We start from the raw sequence: 26,448 nt of genomic DNA, 5'->3' as shown, positions 1-26,448 counted from the left end.
TAACTTGCAATTCTCTTTACTTTTGGGACACATGGAAGATAATATATGCATAAGATAATGAAATTTGAAGTATCCCTTGAATTATTTGATCAATTGTTGAAAAAGCTTGTTGAAGAAGTTACACAAGATACCCAGATGAACTAGGGTTTCCAAGGCAAACCAATTCCAAACTCTTGATGAATTCTTGATCAAAATAATATTTGAAGCTCATGGGGATACATATATGATGTCTAGAGCCATAGTAAACCACTTCTTGATTGAGCTCCTTGCAATGAGGGTCTTAAATCCTAGATGCGAGCTTGATGAATCAAAGGTGAGCACATGCCCTACCTATAAAAGAGTTATTTCATACAAAGACATATTTTTGGTATTTTGGTTAGTAAAGATGATAAAATACAAAGTATGATATAATCAAATGGTGCTTGGTGATCTCTCCCAATGCAAACCCAATAAATGAGGGGTAAGGAGGATGCCAAGATGTGATCCCAATGCCAATGCATATGATGAGATGTCATGAGGGATCTTAGGGTCAAAATTGGGGTCTTAAAGTCTAATGCAAAGGGAACTAATGCTCACTAATCTCCTCAAATATAACCATAAAATGATCAACTTTCCAATTTTTATAGTTGTTTGAGTACGTGGTAGAAAATATCTTCCAGCATGTGAGCGTATATCGATACCAAACCGCCTTTATGTATGTCCCGGGTGCCGTAGAATGAAATAGATATTCACATTGTGGATATGATCTCTAAGTGCCTATAAATGATCTCAAAGGCCTCGATGAAAACCCAACCATTCGATTGTACTTAAGAAGGGACAATATTGATGGTCCTAAGGACCTCAAACTCATAAACAATGAAGGATATTAATACTCTCCAATAATAAATGATTGGGAGGTACATATGGAAAAACTCGCCCTTTATTCCATAAGGTGCCACCATACTAACCTGTGACATTCAACATAGGGCTTTGAGATGACTTTTGTGTCGTTACTACTAACATATAAGTCTAAACCCTAGGGAAATAATGTCATTGTATCCTCAATTATATAAAGGTTTTCAAAGTTTTCAACACCCCCATGATCTTCAATAATGGTCTTCATTGATGCTCCTTGTTGTCCTGAGAAAAAATAAGGTAAAATAGGATCACTATCATTGTCACTCTGACCATTAGAATCAGAAATACTATCATTACTTCCAAACATTCCTAACTCTACAAGGTTATAATCGACCTTAGTGTCTAGTTTTATCACATGCTCTACGCAGTGTTTCCATATCTCACAAACCCCATGGTGGGTACTAGGATCTATTTCATTTTTGGTATCATTTAACTCTTTAATAATCTCCATTTCTAAAATAAGGAAAATAGAGGATGAATGAGAGGAGAAAGCTCAATACGTAAAACGTTTGATGAAGATGAAGATGAACTTAAGGGGAAATTTCTTAAGAGAAGTCAGAAGTAAACCCAAAAGAAGATAGTGGAAGAAAGGAAACTATGACTCTACTATTTATAGAGTTGACGAATCCTTAGGCTCTGTCAGTCATCATCAATAGCCAATAGAGTTTTCCCTACTAATGTAGGATCAAAGCATTAACGACCCACAAACATATCAATGACCTATATCGTTTGGAACTTCCTAGGCGGTTTCATCACTAGATACATTAAATGTGCCATGTGCCTTATTGAAACTAAATATCACACCTTCTCCAAGTATCACCTAAGGGGGTCTCTCTTCTAGGCATCACCTAAGGAACTCCCCTTCTTCGTCTCACAGGCATGAGAACATAATTTTTTAAACTTAATCACTTTTTATTTTTAGACCTCATGGTTGAAGGACCATGAACTATAATTATCATCTTAATCATATCGACCCTAAAGTTGATTTGAGTTTTTACTTTAAGAAAAAAGATTTCTAATTAGAAGATACATAACCGAACCAACTAGTATGAATTAACTCTCCAAAACCATCATGAACAAACCAGTGATTGTTAAATCTAAAAGGCTCGAGACCTCATAATTAATACCTAAGGATTGTCAAACAATGGTTTGAGACATCTATAGGAAATCCTACTGAGAAGCCATATCCCACAAATCCAACAAACCATCAGACACAAGAATCATGTCAAGTCGACATATTGCTCCTCGATTAGGCCAAAACTAGGTAAACTTTGTACCTAAGAATGAAAGGTCAACCAACTACGTCTGAGTGATGAAATTATTAAAGGCGAAAAAATACACACTACCGATACTACTAGAGGAAACAACACCTCCAACCCTCTCACTCATGACACAAATAATATTAAAACTCCATCAAACACACCACGTCGTACCCCAAGAGAATATTCATTGGACTCTAGGTCCTTCCACATGACCATTTTCTTAGATAAGGCACATTTAGAATAAATATTTACCATAAAATACACAAATCTAGATGCTGCCCGTGGAAAGCAGACACCAAGCTATCCATAACCAGAGAAAGAGAAAAGATAAGAACACTTATAGCTACACTAGATTGATAGGAGTCCCTATTATTCCCAACAAACAAAGAAAAAATCTAGTTACATAATGAGTTATCCCATGAAGAAGGGACCAGATAGGTCAAAAATTCACCTAGCTTAGTTTCTTAAATAAACAAGAAGTATAATAATTTGGAAACAATAGGTATTTCACTTTTTGTTTCTTAATCATACTCTCAATATGGGAACATTAAAAGAATCGACTAACAGGAAATACCACTCATAAACCTCTTAGCAAAATTCTAACTCTAGTTGATATTGACTTTATCTAAGAAAATAAGAGACAAGTTTGATTGGAAGAAAAGTTTACACTGTTTTGTCAATGTTTAATATGAAAATATTCCTTTTTTGTCTGTGTTCCATAATGGAACCAGAATTGGTGTGTGTCGATGGTGAATGATCTTGAATTGATGGTGTTGATCTCCAATACAGCAACACATAGTGGACATGCAAGGTTAGTGCTCTAACACCCAAGTCAGTTAAGGATTCCAGATGGGTGTATTAAAAATGCATATAATAGTAGCGTACCTTGAGTATCATGCATGGAAGCTTTTATATGTTGGGTCATTTAGAGTGGATTGGACCTTGGTTTTTTTGGCCTTTGGCCCACCCAAAACAGTTCGCATTGTCAAACTATAGGTCATGCTTTGGCTACTTGTAAACATAATAATGTTAACGTGGAACATGTGAAATTTTATTTTGAAAAAACTATAAATGTAACAACCCATATAATATATATCTAAAATAATATCATACAAGTGTAATTATTTGGTATTGACACAATCATAAGTGCCTATTGGCATCATTATATACACATGTCCAAACTAAAAACATCAAAGAGACATGTTATACAATAGTGCCTAAAAATAAAAATCTAAGAACTATGTACAATATCTTCATTGTACATAACTCCACAGTAGAAGATCACGATAAACAACATCCCTTGAAACATCATTAGACAACCTCTCTTGAATTCAACCCGCAAGAAATACCTGAAAAATAACAATAATAATGGGATGAGATAATAATCTCATTGAGTTCTCCTATCCTATGGGTCCACTCAGCTCTACAGGGTTTCTACTCGATTCTAACTCAAGTATTCACCTTCTGTTACTTGTGCATCACTCGCACCTGGTAACTAGGAGTTGAGTAACTAAGGGATATTCGCAATGTATGGAAACATGTCACTTGAGTTCACATAACTCAATAAATCACTATTCGGATTCACACAACATCGATCCCCAACCGGACCTACGTCTAGGCTAAGGCTTGGTTCACACATGCCCGTATGATTCGACTTTCACGGTGAATATCAGGTTCCCCTATGGGACTTGAACCCAGTTTTAAGAACCATCACTCGTATGGGACTTAAACCCACTTTGAGTATCATTCACCGTATAAGACTCTAACCCACTTAGGTGCTACATTTCCCCCATGTCTGCCATGGTTGGGGCTCAAACCCAATTGAGGCACGAATCATTGGTGCCACATCCCCATTTACCTCTTTACCTAAGCCCTTGAAGTGGCATATGCACAATCACAACTAGTTCTGAATACGTGATTAATTCTCAATAATAAATAGGACTTTAAGAGCAACACTCATCACCAAAATGGGACTTTTTGAACAAAAGTTCCTCACCAAAATATTAAACAAATTCTCATGATATCATATCAATTCTCATGGCATCATAACATGATCCATTCTTATTACATAAAATCACACATGTTCCATACAAGCATATTGATTCATTTATCAGAAGAATACTTGTCCACAATACACACCTAGGTACCGTTGCGTCCAAGTATCACCGCATACCCATTTCCATAACCTAGATTATCTTCTAAGTTGTTAATCAAGTTATTCTCCCAGGTTTCCTCACTCATCTTCATAGGATTTTAAAACATGTTATTTCACATTCAACACAACAACAATGTTTAACATTCATCATAATATAATTCATAGCATTTTTAAGGCACATGATATACTATAACATGGTACAAGAATAATAGTATTTTACATTATCTTTCTAACGCATCCGTCTGAAGGAGAATTGTCGTCCAAGGCGCAGCGGAATTTAAAATTTTCTCCATTTAGTGATCCTTACGAATGGGCATGATCAGTGATATAATCGTTACCTCTTGTGGCGATTCAGACCTTTGGTGCAGATCTCTTGTAACAATCAAAACCTTGGATACAAATCCACGGGGCGATCACGAACGTTGAACGATGACAACGTCTCTACTCAGTCCACACGAACGGATTCCTTCAATCGCAGTGCTAGCTGTTATGAATGAAGGTTTTGAGTGAGAGAAAGAGAGATACGAAATTCCAACTCTTCAGTTGTGTTGTATTCCTATACAATGCTTCTGCATAAAAGTTCTATTTATAGAACCACTTGTGTGGGCTTCAAGCCAAAAAGCCCACTTAAGTGTATTTTGGCCCATATCTCATAATATGCCAAAATCACTTAAGTATTTGGTACATTATCATACTTCGTATTCTACTTAAGTGCACCGTACCTTACGGTGTTCCTTAATTACTCTATTTCTCATCAATCCGTCCTTTGTGTGTGACCCTGTAGGTTTTCGCGACGTTGGTAATTATATTAAATCACGCATTTAACATAATAAGCAGTGACCGGTATCTAGCAACACATCACTGCTACCCAAGTCACGAAAATGTCATGTGATCTGACAAAACCTCCTGTGATAATAATTATGTGTATAATTAACCCTTTGCCCTTATGTCTATATTGAACACAAGGTATAAACCGTGTCACCCTTTTCCAGTTCAATATTGGGCCCATAGACATTTATCCTGTTACGCAGGATGGGCAAATTCCATCTAGGACACTCATGTCCCTCAGCATGCTTTGTGGAGTACCCATCAACTGTCTTTATGGTTATCCAATTACGGACAACGTTGGATCAGCAATAAAGCACTCGACTCTACATCTAGGATCCATAGTGGTTTCAGGTCGATGAGTGTATACACTATTATCACCATGAGAATAACTTATGACACTTTGCATAACTTTCTATATAGTATTCTCATAGCGGGTCAATCCGGTATAAATATTACTCCTAATATTCATACCTATGTTTAAGACTTGATAACTCTTTATCCATGATCCATGAGATGTGATCATCAGTCTACAAACATAATAGTCTTAATGTTTTAATGTTATCCCACTTCACACTAAAGCTCGACTACGGATACTTTAAGAATAGTGTCCTTATGTTTAATGTGCTCTCATGATTAAGTCACACTTAATACATTAAACGGACTATCTATTCCAGGGACTTTATTAATCAACCATAATAAAGAAAATGCCTTTTATTATTAATAAATAATTCGATACAAGTACCAAAAGTATTGGCCTCTAGGGCTTACACCAACAATCTCCCACTAGCACTAGAGCCAATCAGGCATACCCCTTATGCCCATTGATCTAGTATGGCCATCATGCTTCTGCTGTGCAAGAGGCTTTGTTAGTGGGTCAGCAATATTGTCAAGTGTAGGTACTCTACATATTTTCATATCTCCTCTATCCATTATCTCTCGAATGAGATGATAACGCCTAAGTATGTGTTTGGATCGTTGGTGAGATCTAGGTTCCCTAGCTTGTGCGATAGCACCATTGTTATCATAATAGAGACCAATGGGATCCACAACACTAGGGACTATGCCAAGTTCACTAATGAACTTCTTGATCCAAACAGCTTCCTTTGCTGCACTTGAGGTAGCAATATACTCGGCCTCGGTTGTAGAATCAGCAACTGTATCTTGCTTTGAACTTTTCCAGCTCACAGCGCCACCGTTCAAGCAAAACACATAACCAGATTGCGATCTAAAGTCATCCTTATCTGTCTGGAAGCTAGCATCGGTGTAACCAATTACAGCCAATTCTTCCTGACCTCCATATATCAAGAATGAGTCCTTAGTCCTTCTCAAGTACTTAAGGATATTCTTGACAGCTACCCAATGGGCATCACCAGGATCAGATTGGTACCTACTCGTTGCACTTAAAGCATACGAGACATCTGGTCGAGTACATAACATGCATACATGATAGATCCTATTGCAGATGCATATGGAATCTTATTCATGCAATCCCTTTCTTCCTTAGTTGAAAGGGATTGTGTTTTTGATAGACACTGACCATGTTGCATAGGTATGAATCCTTTCTTGGAATCATGCATATTAAAGCGTCTCATCACTTTGTCTATGTATGCACTCTGACTTAGGCCAAGCAGTTTTCGTGATCTATCTCTATAGATTCTGATTCCTAATATATAGGCTGCTTCACCTAGGTCCTTCATAGAAAAGCATTTCCCCAACCAAGACTTTACTTGTTGCAGGGTAGGGACATCGTTTCCAATGAGTAATATGTCATCTACATATAACACCAGGAACACGATCATGCTCCCACTAACCTTCTTGTAGACACAAGGCTTATCTTCGTTCTTGATGAATCCATATTGTTTTATTGTTTCATCAAAACGAAGATTCCAACTTCTGGAAGCTTGCTTCAATCCATAGATTGATCTTTGTAGCTTACATATCTTTTGGGCTTCTTCAGGTATGTCAAATCCTTCAGGTTGTGTCATGTACACATCCTCAAGAAGATTCCCATTAAGGAAAGCAGTTTTGACATCCATCTGCCATATTTCATAATCATGATATGCAGCGATAGCAAGTAAAATCCGAACAGATTTAAGCATTGTAACTGGTGAAAAGGTTTCATCATAGTCAACCCCATGAATTTGTTTATATCCTTTTGCAACCAGTCTTGCCTTATAGGTATGTACCTTACCATCCATGTCAGTCTTCTTTTTGAAGACCCACTTGCATCCTATAGGATTAACTCCTACAGGAGGCTCTACCAAGGTCCAAACTTGGTTTGTGTACATGGAATCTATTTCGGATTTCATGGCTTCTAGCCACTTCTCAGACTCGGGACCAGTTATGGCCTCTTGGTAGGTCACAGGCTCATCTTGATCCATGAGTAATACATCACCTTGATCTGTTATGAGATATCCATATCTCTCAGGTAGGTGACGTATCCTGCCTGACCTACGCTGGTCTTGTTCTACTTGAGCAGGTTACTCTTCCACAAACACTTGTGTTTCCTGCTCTAATTCCTCCATAGGTGTATCTATGCTTTGTGATTCTTGAATTTCTTCAAGCTCTACTTTCCTCCCACTGGTTCCTTTGGAAATAAAATCCTTTTCTAGGAAAACTCCAGTTCAAGTGACAAACACTTTTCCCTCAGAAGGATTGTAGAAGTAATATCCTCTTGTTTCTTTAGGATACCCCACAAATAAGCATTTATCAGATTTGGGCGAAAGCTTAGTTGAAATTTGTCGTTTCACATAAACTTCGCAACCCCAAATCTTCATGTAAGACATATGTGGTCTCTTACCATTCCATATCTCATATGGTGTCTTATCAACCTTTTTGGATGGAACACGGTTAAGTGTGTAAGCTGCTGTCAATAGCGCATGTCCCCAAAAGGAGTTTGGAAGATCGGCGTGACTCATCATGGATCGGACCATGTCCAACACGGTTTGATTTCTTCTCTCAGACACACCATTCCATTGGGGTGTTCCAGGAGGAGTGAGTTGGGATAGGATCCCACACTCTTTCAGATGGTCATCAAACTCTAGGCTTAAATACTCACCACCTCGATCTGATCGAAGAGTTTTAATATTCTTACCTAGTTGGTTTTGTACTTCATTCTTGAATTCCTTGAACTTTTCAAAGGACTCTGATTTGTGTTTCATTAAATACACATAACCATATCTACTGAAATCATCAGTGAATGTGATGAAGTACTGAAAACCTCCTCTGACTGGTATGTTCAGTGGTCCACATACATCAGTATGTATGAGGGCCAAAAGATCATTAGCTCTTTCACCTTTTCCTGTGAATGGAGACTTTGTCATCTTTCCAATTAAACAAGATCTGCATGTCTCATATGATTCATAATCAAAAGAGTCCAAGAGTCCATCTTTATGGAGTTTGGAAATGCGTTTCTCATTTATGTGGCCTAATCGACAATGTCAAAGGTAAGTTGGATTTAACTCATTAGGTTTCATCCTTTTAGTATTAATGTTATAAATTGGCATCTCAAGATCAAGGACATATAATCCATTGTTCATTTGAGCAGTAACATAGAATATATGATTCAAATAAATTGAACAACAATTGTTCTTTATTATGAACGAACAATCGAACTTATCCAAACAAGAAACGGAAATAATATTCTTGCTAATTGCAGGTACATAATAACAGTTCTCCAACTGAATTATTAAACCACTAGGTAAAGTCAATTCATAAGTTCCTACGGCTAAGGCAGCAACCTTTGCTCCATTACCAACTCGTAGGTCGACTTCACCTTTTGCCAATTTTCTACTCCCTTTTAGTCCTTGCACATTTGTACAAATGTGAGAACCACATCCAGTATCTAATACCCACGATGCAGAAGTAGACAAATTTATTTCAATAACAAAAATACCTGAAGTTGGAGTCTCTACTCCATTCTTCCTATCTTCCAGGTACTTTGGGCAGTTCCTCTTCCAGTGTCCGGTCTTACCGCAATGGAAGCAGGTGCCTTCTTTTTCTATGCCTCCACTAGGCTTTAAAGCAGCACTAGTGGGTTTGGGTATGGCAACTTCCTTGCCTTTCCCTTTATCATGTTTGAGGACAATCCTCAGGTTTCGGTACCATCTAGGAAATTTGTCCCAGACAATTTTTCCTTGTTAAGGTTTGATCGCAATATATTGTTAGAGGTGTTTGTTGTCATGGTAATCTACACAAGGATTAATGAAAATATAAGTATCATTGACATATTTAATTAGGCCTTTAATTAAATATGCTCCCACTATTTTACTCAAAACAAATGACCCTCATCACTTGATTCGGAAAATCCCGTTGGAAGATTTTCTAGTGAGTCGAGATCCATATTTCACTTCGTTCTAAGTCCGCGTAGGCGGATTACACAAAACTAGGTTATTTAGGTAGGAACTCCTTCCAATTGTATCTCATACAACTCTCGAAAATTTCATTTGGGTGAATAACTCCTTATTCCAATCCATCATATGGATCATTCCCAACTCTTGCTTCTAAACATTTATAATCTTATTATAATTTGTTTAATTAAGTTTGACCCATTGTTTTAACAGTTGGATATTACAACTATCCCATCGCACCTTACTAATATAGAACATGCACCTCGCGTAGGCGAAACCTACATTATCCATTACTAGTCTTGATGAGTGTTAAAACTTGGAAAGCATAAACTTAATATTTAATTTGAGGGAATTGCAATTTTTCTGATCTCACCGGCTTGTTTATCATATAAACCGTATCTCACATGCATCAACATACATTCACATGCATCAACATACATACAAATAAAATGAAACAGTTATGGCCCCTAGCGCAATTGTTCTCCCAAGCCAATGAGAGAACCTAAGCTAACCTACAACGATCTAAGCTTCTCCAAGCAAGATCTTCAAGGTTGTCCTCCTTTGGCACTGACTTCTTTGCTTTCTTCATATCATTACATTACAAAAAGAAACTCGTTTTACATACGAGGGAGTGAGATGAGAAAAGAAGTTACATTTGGGAGATAAAGAGAGAGGCACGACACGCAGGTCGTATTTTAAAACCCAAAGCAGAATAAAGGAAAACTAAGGCCATAACCGATCACCAGAAGACAATAATAAACACTTTATTATTATTATTAATTCCTTTAATTAATTAAAACCAAATTAAATTTCGACGACCGATCACACTACGCAAAGCCGAAATTTTAATGAACAATTCATTTAAAATCGACGTCGTTTTTCGCATCAACACTTGATACTTTTAAAGCACTGAGTTAGCCGAACGGGTGAATTTTGCCTTGCGTTAACCAGTTAACCATATGCGTTAACCGGTTAACACTGTTTGAAATCTGTTCAAAAATTCTTTTCTGCCTTGCGTTAACCGGTTAACACTGTTTGAAAATGTCTTGGAAAACTGTTTTCCGCCTTGCGTTAACTGGTTAACCAAAAGCGTTAACCGGTTAACACTGTTTGAAAAACTCAAAATTTTTATTTTGTATTGCGTTAACCGGTTAACCATATGCGTTAACCGGTTAACACTGTTCCAAAAAGTGTTTTAGAAAGCACAACTCTTGTGCAGTCATAACCCCAATCGCATAACTCTCTGACAACACAACCCTTGTGCCGTCACTAACCCTGATGCACCAATTTCAGACCGTCAAACATATCTTGATTGTTGATTCAGTATGATTGATCAACACGTCATTGCTTCACCATACTAATGTCGGATCAAGAAGCAAATGACCATTGATCGCTTAAAGGAAAACAATCATTGAGTGTTTAAATGAACGAAACGAGAACACTATATCATATATAATGTATTTTGCATCAGGATTACATATATCATATATATGTAACTTGATCGATCTCAATTTAATTTTTGATTCATTTTGTCTTTAATCATATTAATACAAAACAAAAACAGTTATCAGATTCATGGTTTCGTAAGTGGCTCTGATACCACTAAAGGAGAATTGCCGTCCAAGGCGCAGCGGAATTTAAAATTTTCTCCATTTAGTGATCCTTACGAATGGGCATGATCAGTGATAGAATCGTTACCTCTTGTGGCGATTCAAACATTTGGTGCAGATCTCTTGTAACGATCAAAACCTTGGATACAAATCCACGGGGCGATCACGAACGTTGAACGATGACAATGTCTCTACTCAGTCCACACGAACGGATTCCTTCAATCGTAGTGCTAGCTGTCATGAATGAAGGCTTTGAGTGAGAGAAAGAGAGATACGAAATTCCAACTCTTCAGTTGTGTTGTATTTGTAAGAACAAAAATAGTTCTACAACAGACTCCAGGATTTTGATGATAACAAAGGATGAAACCAAAATTGGCACTCTAACGAAAAGTTTCTAAGTGTGCAGGACTCTGAACAAGAACAAAGGAATTTGATCACTTTATCAGATACAGAATAAAATCAGATACAAAGTACCAGAAGATCAGAAGCATCTGAAGTGAAAAACGCTCCCTAGAAGTTCTGACCCTGAGCAAAACAACATATCAGAATATCAGAAGCATCTGAAGAAGAAGCACGCTCCAGAAGTTCTGACTCTGAGCAACAGCATATCAGAACACCAGAAGCTCTCAACTTCCTCTGAAGTCAACACTGATGATCTAAAAGACCAAGACTATCAGAAGCTCTAACGTCATTTCTCAGATCTCAGATTAAATAGAGTAATTCAGACTCTGACGAAGAATTTCCTTATCCAGAAAGAGTAACGACAACTACAACTTCAAAAGGAAAGAAACCATATTTGGAAAGAAGTTATTCAGGGAGACAAACTTGTTTTGGCAAGAAACAACAGAAGTTATGGCATTAAACTCTCATCAAGACAAAATATCTGCCATCACTACAACGGTCCTTTCACCTCTATATAAAGGACTGCAAACCTCATTGAGAGACACACCTGAACGCACATAAATACTCTACTCTCTCTCTTAATCTTTCACGAGCTTTTGCTCATAACGTGAAACTTCTTACGTGCTCAAATTCTGTAATATTTGCTTTAGCCTAGAAGCATTCTAGATTACAAATTCTGTTTTTACCTAAATTGATTTTTTTCCTCAAGTGACTCTGCGCATTCTGTATACTTGAGAGGACTAAGAGATCTTTCTCTTAGACGTTGGTTGTAATAATCTTTCAAGATTAGTGGATTAAGTCCTTATTGAAGGCGAAACCACCTTGGCCGGGTGGACTGGAGTAGCTTTGTGTTATAAGCGAACCAGTATAAAATCCTGTGTGATTTTATTTTGCAAAAACGCTTATTTTCCAAAACAATTCAAACCCCCCCCCCCCCCCTTTCTTGCTTTTCTCACCTTCAATTGGTATCAGAGCTTCGGCTCTGTTATTGATTTTCCAATCAAACACTTAACCGTGTAGAGAGATCCAGAACGAGAAAAACTATGGCCCATACAAATGAAAGAGACAGTTACAATGCTAAGCCTCCTGTCTTTGATGGAGAGAAATTCGATTACTGGAAGGATAGAATTGAAAGTTTCTTTCTAGGCTATGACGCTGATCTCTGGGACATTGTCACAGATGGATACTGTCGCATCCGTGAAAAACAACCGGCGGGCAAAACAAAACAAACAGAGCCGCCACCGTGCATTATTTATCCCAAACGAGGGAAAGGAAACGCTCGAAGTAAACCTGGAAAGGAATGGTCTTACGACCGGAGATTACATGGTACGGGAGTCGGTTACACAAGGGGAAGGTATTAGCACCCCTCACGTCCGTCGTACTCGACGGGATCCACGCTCAAAAGAAAAGAATAAGGTTGCTAGATAACTGCTCAAAAGAATGCACACACACTGGAATAAACAGGCGGGAGAGGATGGAGGAAGAGGACTCGGCAGGATATCGCATCCTGGGCCTACGTAGTTTGCCAGACACAAACATCAGAGTCGACGTAGTTCGGGGAAATGGGAAACGGGCTCGCTAGGATATCGCATCCTATGCCTACGTATCTCATCTAGAATGAGAATCAGAGCTACCGTAGTTCGGCTAACGCACGCCGAAACAAAACACACACACAAGAAACCGACTGCCAATCACTGGGCTTACGTCAGACTCCGAACCAACAAACACACACAGGAAACCAACTGCCAATCGCTGGGCTTACGTCAGACTCTGAACCAACAAACACACACAGGAAACCAACTGCCAATCGCTGGGCTTACGTCAGACTCCACACAAACAAACACCAATAGGATACGGAATGCCAATCGCTGGTCTTACATCCATCTCCTAACACACACAAGAAAGTTAACAAACAAACAAGTTAATAGGGAGTCTGGCACTCGAGCCTAATAACTGTCAAGCAAACACACACAAAGAAGAAAAAGGGTGCCCGGAGAGATCTCGTACGATCTCCTGCCTACGTACCTCATCTGGTATGAGGATTAAGGCGACGTAGTTCCCCTTAACAGGGGAGAAACTTCTATCCTAACCAGATACTGGGAAATGACAAACTAGAAGGGAGACTGACTCGAGCCTAATAGTTATCATACAAATCCACCATGGTCCTAGGTTGAGGTTTCTATCTAACTTGCATAGGCAGCAAGCTATCTTAAACAGCACAGTCAAATACATACAAGCACAAAAGCAAGCACACACACTATATGCATACAATTGGGCTCATACAAGGTTAGGCTGTGAAACACAAGCCAACTGGAATCGGGTGTAGTTAGCTCTTAACCCTAACATTGAGAGTTAGGGTGAAGCAGATGAAATGGGAAGTGAGGGTAAGACCTCACAGCTCTTATCCCTGGCCTGGGAGAGCTTCAGACAAATGAAAGTGTGGGAGTTCAGAAAGTAGGAACTCTTCTCCACATGTGACTGACACAACATGGATCTTGGGTTTTGATTCAAAGTGCATCAACACAAGGTGTGTGAGCAGGATGAATGACTCAACTGAATAGCAGGGGATGGATTGCACATCCCTTTTATCTGCCAATTGCCTCTTAAGAGGTCTTTTCCTTCTTGGCACAAAGATAAATAAACACAAGCATTGCCTCTTAAGGAGGGCTTCAGACAGGTGCCTGCCCGCATAACAGGACAGGTCTTCCAGACTACATGAAGTCAGAGAGTTATACCTAGGTTAAGCAACCCACAAACTAGCAAAGCAAGTTCAAAAGAACTCAAAGCAACTTAGGTACCTAAAAAAAATCTAAACCAATCAGTTTACAAGTCAAACAAACAGACAGACAACAGTCAAACATACAGACAGACAGATAAGGCATTAGGCAACAATGTGCAAGCCACAAGCCAATAGGCACAACACAAATAACTTGGCATCAACCTATAAAACAACACAATGTTAGTCATCATCAAACAATTAATCAACTCAAATGAATGAACCATTCCAACCATGGTAATGTGCTTCTTAACCTGAAATTCACAATCCAAACAGTGAGTCCAAACCACTAGGTCAAAGCCTAGGGTCAAAAGAGGGTCAAACATTCAAAACAGAACATGAAATTTAACATGAATCATCCTTATTCAATCAAGAACACAACTCAAAAGGTCCTATATAAATATCATTAACCAAAAGCATTTCATGAATCAAACATGGCAAGGTTTGCAAATTGTGACCACATTGTGACATCAGAAGAATAAAATGCACATTAAATCAAAAATGATTCAAATAATCTTGACAAAATTCATGACTAAACAGGACATACAACATGATCATAACACAAATAATTAGAGGCATTGGACATCCTTAGGCATGGCAATCACATAGCATAAGTCAAGACAAGCACAACAAGCACATGTGTGACACAAATTGTCACACCAAGTTAGCATAGGCATAAAACAGAGATGGATCATGATAAAGACCTCAAACCAAAGCCAAAACAACACTCAACATGTCTAGAAATAGTGTGCAAAAATTCAGGAGCATTGGATAAGAATCAAGCATTTAATGATCAAATGAAGTTCAAGGCAATTTTAAAGCTCAAATGTGACCAACCAGAATGAAAAATCTCGATTAAATCAGAAATGAATCAAATAATTCCAATAAAATTCATGAGCAATCATAACATCTATAACATGCATCATACAAAAAATCAGGGCAATTGGAGTTCCTTTGGCATGGCAAACATATCACATAAGTTGAACAAGCAAAGGTGTGACACAAATTGTCACACCACCTTATCATGATCATAAAACAGAAATGACACATGATAAAAATACCAAATCAACACCAAAATTTCAAGCAAAGTGTCTAGCTTCATCATGCAAAATTTCAAACTCATTGGATTAAAAACCAGCATTTCACAAATGAATAAGCAAGGCAAGGTACAAAATGCATACATGCTCACATACCCTAGCACAAAATGAAATCCAGCCAAGCACAATTTTGGAATTAATGATCAAAAGATAATAGACAAAAAATGCAACACAATGCAAAAAAAACCTAGCAATTTTTGGATCAATATTTAATTTGTTATGAATTTTTGAAGATGAGAAAAAATAAGAAAATAACATGAAGCCATGCATGGACATATATGGAGGGAAATGAAATAATGTGAAGCATTTTGAAATAACTACACTGGCCGGATTCGAACCGTGTGCTAATTTGAATTCAGAAACGCACTAAAGCCAAAACATCAGCGTTTCACTATAAAACCCTAATGCGCGCGCCTGCATGGATTTAAAAATCCGCAGGTAATCCACATGAACTCGTGGATGAATCCGTAGGAAACCTATGCGTTTCCTAGCAAAATTCGCAGGTAATCTGGACATGCTATGAACACGAAGAACACTATGAAGATCTTCATCCCAAAATTTCCAGAAAAATTCAAAACATCCAGAAATGAAAATCAAGTACATCATTCAACTCATCATGCATCAAACAACAAGAATCCATGAATATTTCATCAAGAAACAACATCAAACGCATGGATCGAAGGAATTAAAGTTCATCATCAAAACTTCAAATGCATGGATCTAACTCAATTCAACACCAAATCACTCCATTCAAAGCTCAGGTTCATCACCATTAAAAGATCTACATGATAGGCCTAATGAATTGGAGAATTAAAGAGGTCAAAAAACCTACCTCTTGATGAGCAGCAACTGAAATCACGTGTTTCCAAGGTCCTTGATGTTCCAATTCTCCTCTATGATGCTTGTTGAAGTAAATGATGATGAAATGAAGGCTCAACAATGCATGAAACGAACTGAATCTCCAACTGCCATGGATGCCTCAACCTTTGCACCTAGCTCAAACAACCACGATTCCTCTTGCTTACACGTCCAAATGTGTTCAAATATGCTCCATGATGATGAATGGATCAAGGAAAAGTGCTTGTGTTTGAAGGATTTTTCAGAAAAAGTGAGAGAAGAATTTGGAGGTTTTTTGTGATTCTAGATCTAGAATTGGTAATTGTGAAAAACAGTTATGGTTTAAGGCTATATAGTCCATGCTAATCATGTTTAGGGAAGGATTAGGGCAAATGCAAATGTCATTAAGGACTTTGTGGTGTAAGTGCAAACAATCAATTCCATGCTCCATGCACCCTCATGCACGTGAACAGTGCATGTTCTTGGTTCAAAATGACTTAAAAACCTTCCATGCACATGTTGGAAATGAATTGGTATGCTCATGTTCCACAAAAATGATTGTATGCAATTTCTTCCCAAAATCTTCATGAATGAACCAATGCCATGCAAATGAGATTTCATGCCAAATGATGCCATGCTTGGAAAATACATGTTATAAGGAGCAATATGCAAAAAGAACCACTCAAATTGGCCTTTTGGTTTGAAAGTTATGTCCATTTGAAGTTTAAACCACACTTTTTCAAGTTTTGATCATATCTCCCTAACCACACATGAGAAATCCTTGATTTTGGACTTTTTGGAAATGGGAGAGAAAGACCTACAACTTTCATGTTCAACAAAATTTCACTTGAAGCTTTCTTGATGATGTAATTTGAAGTTGAAGTTGGTTAAAAACCTTTCCATTTTTGGCAAGTTTGAATTATAGGTCACTTTCTATTTTTGGCAAGTTTTGACTGGACCTCAAATTCCTCAAAGTGAGTGTTTGAAATGTCAAATGAGACTTGTTTGAACATGAATGAAGTATTTCTACTCACTTCCCACCTCCAAATCCAACAGTTGACCTGACAGTTGACTTTTGTTGACTTTTGTGGTTGACAGATGACTTGGTCATGCACAGATGATTTTGAGCCTCAACCACTTTATGAAATGGCACCAAAATGAAACCTTATCCTATACAAGCTCAATAAAATCACATGATGATATCCATCTCATTAAAGACCTCATCTCCTTGCAAAACCCTGACTAGAAGAATGCAACTGATTAGGGTTGACCAGAGGTCAAAACCCTAATCCCCAGGAGCCTGATCATAAACAATGAACCATGATGATGATGATGTACCATTTCAACCAAGATAATACTCCACCTCCTTGAGGAACCAAGAAACCCTAATTGAAGCACAACCTCAGATGATTAGTGATCAATTTATGAGACCCTCAGGCTTGAATCTCTCAACCTCTTTATCTTCTGAGAAAGACCTAGGAGGATGGCTTGCTTATTGTTTCCACATGACATACAAAGATGTAATGCCTAATGTCCTAAAAATGAGATGCAATATGCTAAGCTAGTCCCAAAAGAGGAGGGCAAATTTTGAGGTGTTACAGCTGCCCCTATTCAATCCACTATGAACCTGTCGATATGAACAACCTCAGCTTTCAGATGATCAGGGTGAAGAGTGATTGAATACCCAGAACAGACGAACAATTTGCACTCCGCGGGAAAATAATTAACAATGCCTGTCAGAATCGGCAAAGAAGCAATCTCAAAAGAAGAATCCGTCTGGTACGGAGAAAGTTGGCTTGAATACCGAAAAGAATCGTTGACCTGGATACCAAAATAAATGGTAACACAGGAACCATGGCCTGAATGCCACATCATCAGTCTGAATACTGGAGAACTGGCCTGAATGCCACTTCGGTCTGAACACCGGGAAATTGAGATTATTAACATCGGTCTGAACACCGAACATCGGGTCTGAATACCACTTCGGTCTGAATACCGGAAAAACCGGCCTGAGTGCCACAAGTACTTCAACCTGAAAGTCGGAAACTTCTTCGATCTGAACAAAGGAAACTGGTCTGAATGCCACTTCGGTCTGAACACCGGGAAATTGAGATTATTAACATCGGTCTGAACACCGAACATCGGGTCTGAATACCGGAAAAACTGGCCTGAGTGCCACAAGTACTTCAACCTGAAAGTCGGAAACTTCTTCGATCTGAACATCGGAAAATCTGGTCTGAATACCCACCTCGGTCTGAACACCGGAAACTTGGCCTGAATGCCGCAAGCTGCATCGATCTGAACTTCGGAAGCTTCTTCGATTTGAAAATCGGAAAATCTGGTCTGAATACCCACCTCGGCCTGAACACCGGAAACTTGGCCTGAATGTCATATCGGTCTAAATACTCAAAAAACTTTTCATGCCTGTCAGCATCGGCAGAAATAACGGACAGTGATAAATGAGGCGGCACGCGTGCCAGTGACCCATGCTGGGGATAACAAGCCATGAGCATGTTATCCTCTATTCAACCCTAGCAAACGAACAATTTGCGCTCCGCTGGGGATTATTCTCTCTTTACTTTTCTTTTTGTTCTTTTCTTGAACCCCGAAACCTCTTTGATTAGCACTTCCATCTCCGCACGACAGAAACCCTTCCTCCAATATCGCACTACTGGGGAATACTGTTGATTCAAAATCACGATGCCAAACTCCTCGGAGTAACATCCTCACCTTCTGGCGAAACCACCTCTCAAACAATAACCACTGCTTGAGACTAGCTTATGCCTGGAATGCTTATGCATGATGATGATTTTTTAGCGTAATGCTCCATAATCATGGAAATGCTACGCAATTAGCTATGCAACATGCTATGCTTATCTAAATGATGAATGCATAAAAATTATCCCCCTCAAGGGACTCTTCTAGGGAGCTCGAGGCACTCTGCTGAAGAATACACTAACACTCCAACTTCCACCCTGCTGGGGAATAGCACTGCTGCTGGGAAATAGGCCACCCTCACTAGGGATAACCTCCTCTGCACCCGACCCGCTTGGGGATTTCGCTGGGGAAGAAACCATCAACACACTCTGCGGGGAAAACAACAGTCTTCGACTTGCTGGGGAACTTAACAAGCCCCACCATGCTAGGGGAAACAACTACCCACAAACACCTCCGTTGGGAAATAGCAACCTTCAGGCCTGGCTGCTGAGGAAACACCGATCTCAAACCTGCTGAGGAGATAACCATCCCGACCCTGCTAGGGAAAACACAAACCTTGAATCTGCTGGGGAGGTAACAATCCCAACTCTGCTTGGGGAAACAAGGAAAGTCTGGCACAAAACACCCGTCGACTCGTCGAACCCTGGTATTCCACATCTAAACCCAGTATCCGCTTCCCACTTTTGAGAGCTCCCAGACTCGTCTGGACTTTTCTGATTCATCATCTTGTATTCTCACCTTCTCCGTACTCCACGGAGATCGAACGCCCTGGATTCATACAAACTTTCCAGTCCTCAGACTTTGAAGAGTCTTCTTGATTAATATTCAGGATCGTCGCACGTCTTCCGCCGTCTTTTCACCATTCTTCAGTCCCTGGTCCCTGAGTGGACTCCACGGGGATCTTTTTGTCAAAAACCTCACATCGCAACCTGCAAGTGAGTGAAAATAATCTAACAGCACCTGCAAAAGAGATCATTAGACAAAAACGTGCCCCAGGCGTGCCAAGATTTCAACACCTAGGTGTCGTACCCCAATTTTGTCTGGGCATATTTAAATTTTTTCATACAACCGATCTCATTTTATTTTTTCATCACATACATACCATTACATACATTTGCATCATGAATAAATGCCTAAAATGTCAATCAAAATGAATTTATTTTGAGAATACAGACAAATCGGTTGAATCGTTAAAATTTGAGGAAAGACTGTATTTTTTTAATAAGTATGTTTTGTGCTGACAATTTTAGTGTGACCGGTTTAATTTTCCGAATAAAATTTGCGCTCAATTTCTATTTTCTAAATTGGTCAATAATCTTTGGTTTAGTTATTTAATTAAAAAAATTAAAATTTGTTTGAATTAAGTATTAATTAGAATTTATTTTATAATTCCATTTCTTTAAAAAATAATGATTTTAAATAAAAAGTGTGAAAAATATATTTATTTTTTACATTGGATCCCTCTCACATTCCTCTCCTCTCTCTCACCCCTCTTACGAAGAAAAAAAAAAAAAAAGAGGAGAAAATCTGTTTAGATTTTCCTCTCAACAAACTCTCACACGTGTCACCCTCTCATTGGCTACCTCACCCACTCAACCCTCACTCCACTCTCACTCACAAACCTTCTTCCACCAAACTCAGAATCCCTCACACAACAGATGAAAAACCCTCTTCGCTCACTCTCATTACGCCTACTAACTCATTCACTGAAAAAATCTCTGGAAATCCTCACCCTATCCTCTCATCGCCTTCGCTCACCATAACCCCAAATCTCCATTCCCATTAAAACCACCTCGCGTCATCTTCGACCATCTACCTTCAAATCGCCTACCTCACCGCCGTCAAACCCATTTTCCTCCATCAACCCTTCAACAGCAACAACCTTCGTCATTACCAAAACACCACAAGAAACCCTTTTCTTAAAACTAATCCGCCGCCTCAAACCCATCAAGAACTCACCACGGACTCTCTCTCTCAAAATCCCAAATCCGTCACCGCACCACACTCCTCCGCAACCCTTCATCTCTTCTTCCGTCAAAACCCAAAACTCCTTCCGCCACCACCAAACGCGACCTTCACTCTCCCTTCACCTTCATCCTCTCATCAACCTTCGAATCGCACCACAACACCAATAAACCAAGAGATTCGGATTCTCAATCGTCAGTCACACGCGCGATGACGATCCGTCTACCTGTCCAAGATCCCAGCCTTCATTCCGAATTAGCACCTAACCCAGCAAATGGTCAACAACAATGGATCTGTTCAAACTCAGCTTGCCGACAACATCACCTTAACAAACAACTCAGCAACACAGTGAAAAATGAACTCAGCCATTAAAGCATCATGGGCATCGAATCGATGAGCTTGAAGTGTTGTCTCAGACCAAACCACGAGTAGTGAAGTATTTCTTGTACGGTAACAATCGCTCCATTAATACTCTGATGTTTGTTCTCGGCTCAGTTACATTTTACTCATTTTGTTAAATCTGCCTGAGTTGTTGTTAGGATTAATACTGTTTAGTCTGTGTTAAATATAAAAAATGATTAGGAAAACAGGGATGTAGTCTATATCCGTGGAGTTAAGGGATAATTTATTTGCTTTGCTTGTTGTATCCATGCTGTTGAGGTATTGGTGTTCACCAGTGTTCACTGTGTTAGAAGAAGACAACATTTTATGTTTTTAGGGGGTATTAAGGATATTAGTTTGGCAAATGTAATTTAATAAATCAGTAACTTTGCTTTTCTTCTTGTACGGTGCCGAATTCAAGTCGATAAGGGGGACGTTCCGGGTTCACTATGCCATGAGGCTTTGGTTTGTATATTATGATAATTAGGCTTAAGCGTGGGTGTATGGGCTTTGGAATCATATTGCTTGAAATATCTTTCATATTTGTACAGAATTTGGTGACATCGTAAAGTATGCATTGTAAGTATTTTGTTTCCATTATGCTAAACTAAAATTTTAATTCGCGGATCCGACAACTCCATGTCGGTATATCACCAAAGATTACAAAAACATCAATATGATTTTTCACCGAGTTATGATTTTGCGAATAATATCAATCATTGTTATTACGCCCTAACCGGTTTTTGAGCACATTTTGTAACCGATTCCGATTCAATTTTTGTAAATCAACATTGTCACTATTTTGTTTTTCTTAAAAAAATAACAATTAATCGAACTTTTGTTTGATTAATTCTTTTTAATTAATTAGTCTTAATTAACTTAATTATTTGAGATAATTAAATAATTTTGATAATTAATCTTAATTAATTCAATTAATCAACTTAACAAAATTCTGATGAGTTAATAATTAAAGATTGATCGATTTCTTTTCCACCATCTTTTCATAATAAACAAATTCAATTTCAATTCATCATCAATTTGAACCAATTCCAAAAAGCACAATCATACAATTCTCGATTTAAATATCGAGCCCATTTTAAAACACCCTTGTAAGTCGATTGCTCTTCGCATCACCATCAACCTCACATAGCTTACTCTTGGGCTTCCTTACAATGAAACCTACTTGGTTATTGATTAATCGAGTAGATGAAATAATACACAAAACAAAATTCATTTCATTCAAACCATTTTTCAAACCATTCAACTTCAAAAGAATTTTCTCTCTTAACATAAACTTGGGATGAAAATGAGATAGGAAGCGTACGCTTCACTATTTCTCAATTACTCGAATAATTGGCGTACGCCATATTGCGCGAGTTCTTGTCACCCGATTAAACCTTAACCATATACATTTCAAATCACTTTTCAAAATCAAATATAATTTCCAAATTCAAATCAGTTTTCAAACTATTCAACTTCAAAAGGATTTTCTCTTTCAAACATAAACCTTGGGATGAAAAGGAGAATAGTAAGCTTCCGCTTCACTATCTCTCGACTATTCGAATAATTGGCGTACGCCATATTGCTCGGATTTTCGTCATTCAAATAAAACCCTAATAATCATACACATTCAAATCATATCTCCTAAATCAACTTCAAATCCTAAACACTTTTAATTCCACATTTCAGATGAAAAGAGGATAGGAGGCGTACGCCTCACTATCTTTCGATTATTCGAATAATTGGCGTACGCCACATTGCTCGAATCTTCGTCATCAAATCAAAACCATAATCGAATAAATCCAAACCTACCAATTCAAATTCAAACCATTTTTGCAATCAAATGCAACATCCAAACATATCTTTTACAATTTAAACTTCGGATGACAAAAGATGAGAGGCGTACGCCTCGCCATCTTTCGATTATTTGAATAATTGGCGAACGCCATATTGCACAAATTATCGACTTCCGACTAAAACATGCTAAATAAACTTGGATAAGGGAATAAGTGGCGTACGCCTCATTATTCTTTGAATAAGCAAGTAGGGGGCGTACGCTTCACTACCGTGCATATTCAACATCCACAAACAAACTTTCAAAATAATTCGAACGAAAAAGGAATAGAAGGCGGACGCCTTATTACTCCTCGAAAGAATTGGACGATTGGTGAACACCACATTGCTCAATCTTTCGTCGTTCTCCAAAACACCTTAACAAATCAAACCTAACTTCTCGCCCCCGAGCGATCGAAACCAATCAAACCCAAACACATCAATTCAACTCGTCACCCCCGCATGACCAAAACCCTTTCAAAAAGAACACTGTCAATCCTTTCTAATGCGCACAACAAACCAGTGCTAGAGCCTCCCCCGAGAGTAGACAAGCCAGCGTTTAGCCGTTAGAACGCCGACTTACACAGTCGTTCATCAAAACAAAACCCACCAAATATTCGTAGTAGCCCGAACTACGAATGCTCTGATTTCCTTATTGCACCATAAGGATACGTAGGCAGGAGATTGTTGTATCTTCGCGAGCACACTAATAAAAAACCTCCCATTTCCCTCCCGAGGTCTTCATCCATATCTATCATCAACTCTAATCACACGAAGCAAGTGAATAACAGTCAATTAACAGTCAAATAGCAAAATCAGACTAAGAGGTTCCCGTTGAGTACAACGGACGTGAGGGGTGCTAATACCTTCCCCTTGCGTAATCGACTCCCGAACCCGAATATGGTTGCGATGACCATTATTCTTATCTATAAAGGTTTTCTCGATATTTTCCTATCCCTTCATTGGAATAAATAAAGTTCGGTGGCGACTCTGTTTCGAACATTTTTTCCGCGTCCTATCGCGAGGGATCGCATTATCATCATTTTTGAGGTGCGACAGATTGGCGACTCTGTTGGGGACCCTGCTCCAAGCAAGAGAGAGTCTAGCCTAACTTAGTCTGATTTTGCTATGACTGTTGGAAGATATTCTTTCTTTCCATGTTTATCTCTCTGTATTTTATTCTGATTACCTGTGTTGTATTGTGTGTTTTGATACTTTAATATGGGGCCTGATGTTTGCTGTGAGATAAGCTCCATACCCGAGCTTCGAGAAAAAACATAGAACCCGGAGTTGTGTAGTATTGAACCGGGGGGTGTTGTCATACCCCAAAATTTGCCCGTTGATATTATAAGGCATTTTTCAAGGCGCTCCAACTTATTTTCCAAGACATTGATCTTAAGGGAACCAATACCCAGCATGCAGGTGGCCAAATCCAGAAAATGGCCTAAACTGGCTTGCTCGCTAGGCGAGCAAATCCTTCGCCTAGCGAACCCTTCGCTACGCCACTCGCCTAGCGAAGCTTGCGAATAACAGAAAATTCTGGGCTTCATTCTGAGCCCATTAGGTCATAAAAAGAGCATTATAAATACCACAACTTCAGTCAGAAAAAGGGAGGACAAAAGCAGAACGAAAACGGAGAAAGGAGAACCCTAACGCTCACAGACGGCAAACCCTGGAGGCAAACCCTGAAGGAACTCAGCGGCATCAGAGTTACCTCTGCCCAATTCAATCCGATTTGCCAATCCAAGATCGCAATTCAATTTGCAAACAGGTTTGCATTGCTATTACCGCCTTATGTTCTTAATTTGCATATGGCATTATGATTAAATTTATGAAAATATCTTAAGTTTGGCATGTGAATTTTTAGTATGTATCTGAATACCTTAAATGATTAACCATGTAAGTTCTGTAATGAAAGCCATAAGGCATAAAATTGGCCGAAATTGTACTGTTATCAAAACCGGAATCCGCAGCCGCTCGCTAGCACATCGCTAAGCGAGCATGCAGCGAGTATTCGCTAAGCCTTCGCTAGGCGAAGCAGGAGCGAACGTGACAGTAGCTGACTTTCCTGTTCTGATTTTTTTGCTCATCTGACATGTTTTATCATAGCCATGCATTGTTTATCTGATCCTATTACTGTTGTGATTTCTTTTATGGTGTAATTCTCGATTGCACCCTGATTTGGTATTCTGACATGTTTGCTGAGTTTTGTAAAGGTTCACATATCCCCGGAAAAGATAGCTTGGTAGGTATTCCACTTTATTTGTGGGATACCCTTGTGGAGGTTCACCCTAAATCACTTAACTGATTTTAATGTATTAATTTTAATGTGGAGACCCACCCTAAATTACCTAGCTGATTTTAATGTATTGATTTCATTGTGGAGATTCATCCTAATTACCTAATTGATTGTAAAATATGGCCTTTGAATATGTGATCTTGGACCTCTCTTTGTTGCCCTACGGTATTACGGTATAACGGTCATGTCCCGCGAATGTGGGGATATACTTAGCAAAGGCCCTTCGATTAAATCATCATAAAATAAATCATAGTCCCTCGGATGTTGCCTTCGAATATATGATTTTGTCCCTCGATGACCCTTCGATGTAGCCTACGGTTAAATGATGAGTGTCCCTTCGAATGCTAAGGTATCCTTACAACTGTTGCCTTCAATGACCAATCGATGACCCTACGATGACCCTTAAATCCAAAAGGACAAGACTACTTACTTCTTAATAGTAAGGACAGTTTTACCCTCATAAGGATAGGAAATGCCCATAAAGACCCTAGGAAGGTATAACTCTTAATTGCTGGCTCACAACCTAAAATATTCTCCATACCTCACACTTCGCAAAATACTAGAAAATCACCACTTGGTATACATTCATACTAGGATCATTACCAAGTTATATTTTTCTAAACCGCTTTCAAAATTAAACGAGATAAATACTTTGTAGACATTCGTACAAGAATCATTACAAAGTTAAACTCTCTTTTCAAAACATTTTTAAGCAATTCACAAACACTTTTTTTCAGACAAACATAAGTGATCAAGCAATTAAGAGCCCATGGATAACCATGGATACAAAGGGTGCTAGCACCTTCCCTTTGTATAATGTACCTCCCGAACCCAAAATCTAACTAAGGTCTTTCCTGTTCTTTTCCACCTTTCCTTATTGGATAAAAGAAAAGTCGGTGGCGACTCTTGCTATCCGCGACATTGCGATTAAAAGCAAAACACCCCAAGTCAGTTCACCGTATGACAGAACTGGCGACTCTGCTGGGGATTCACAAAGAGAGGTCATCTTAAAAAAAAAAAAAAAAAAAAAAAAAAAAAA

General features: G+C 38.7%; 1 long non-coding RNA gene across 1 annotated transcript in view; it reads right to left on the bottom strand.

Moving 5' to 3' along the window:
- Positions 1 to 3,311: 3,311 nt before the first annotated feature.
- LOC127128305 (uncharacterized) overlaps positions 3,312 to 26,448 on the bottom strand; it is an 82,790-nt gene continuing 59,653 nt past the window's right edge. The window contains exon 3 of the long non-coding RNA XR_007805838.1: positions 3,312 to 3,508. This is a non-coding gene — a long non-coding RNA (uncharacterized LOC127128305). The remainder of the gene's footprint in view (positions 3,509 to 26,448) is intronic.

The sequence above is a fragment of the Lathyrus oleraceus genome, chromosome 3 (assembly GCF_024323335.1).
Source record: "Lathyrus oleraceus cultivar Zhongwan6 chromosome 3, CAAS_Psat_ZW6_1.0, whole genome shotgun sequence".
Taxonomy (NCBI): domain Eukaryota; kingdom Viridiplantae; phylum Streptophyta; class Magnoliopsida; order Fabales; family Fabaceae; genus Lathyrus; species Lathyrus oleraceus.
Note: the sequence above shows the minus strand (reverse complement) of the source record. Positions and strands in the feature narration are given on the sequence as shown.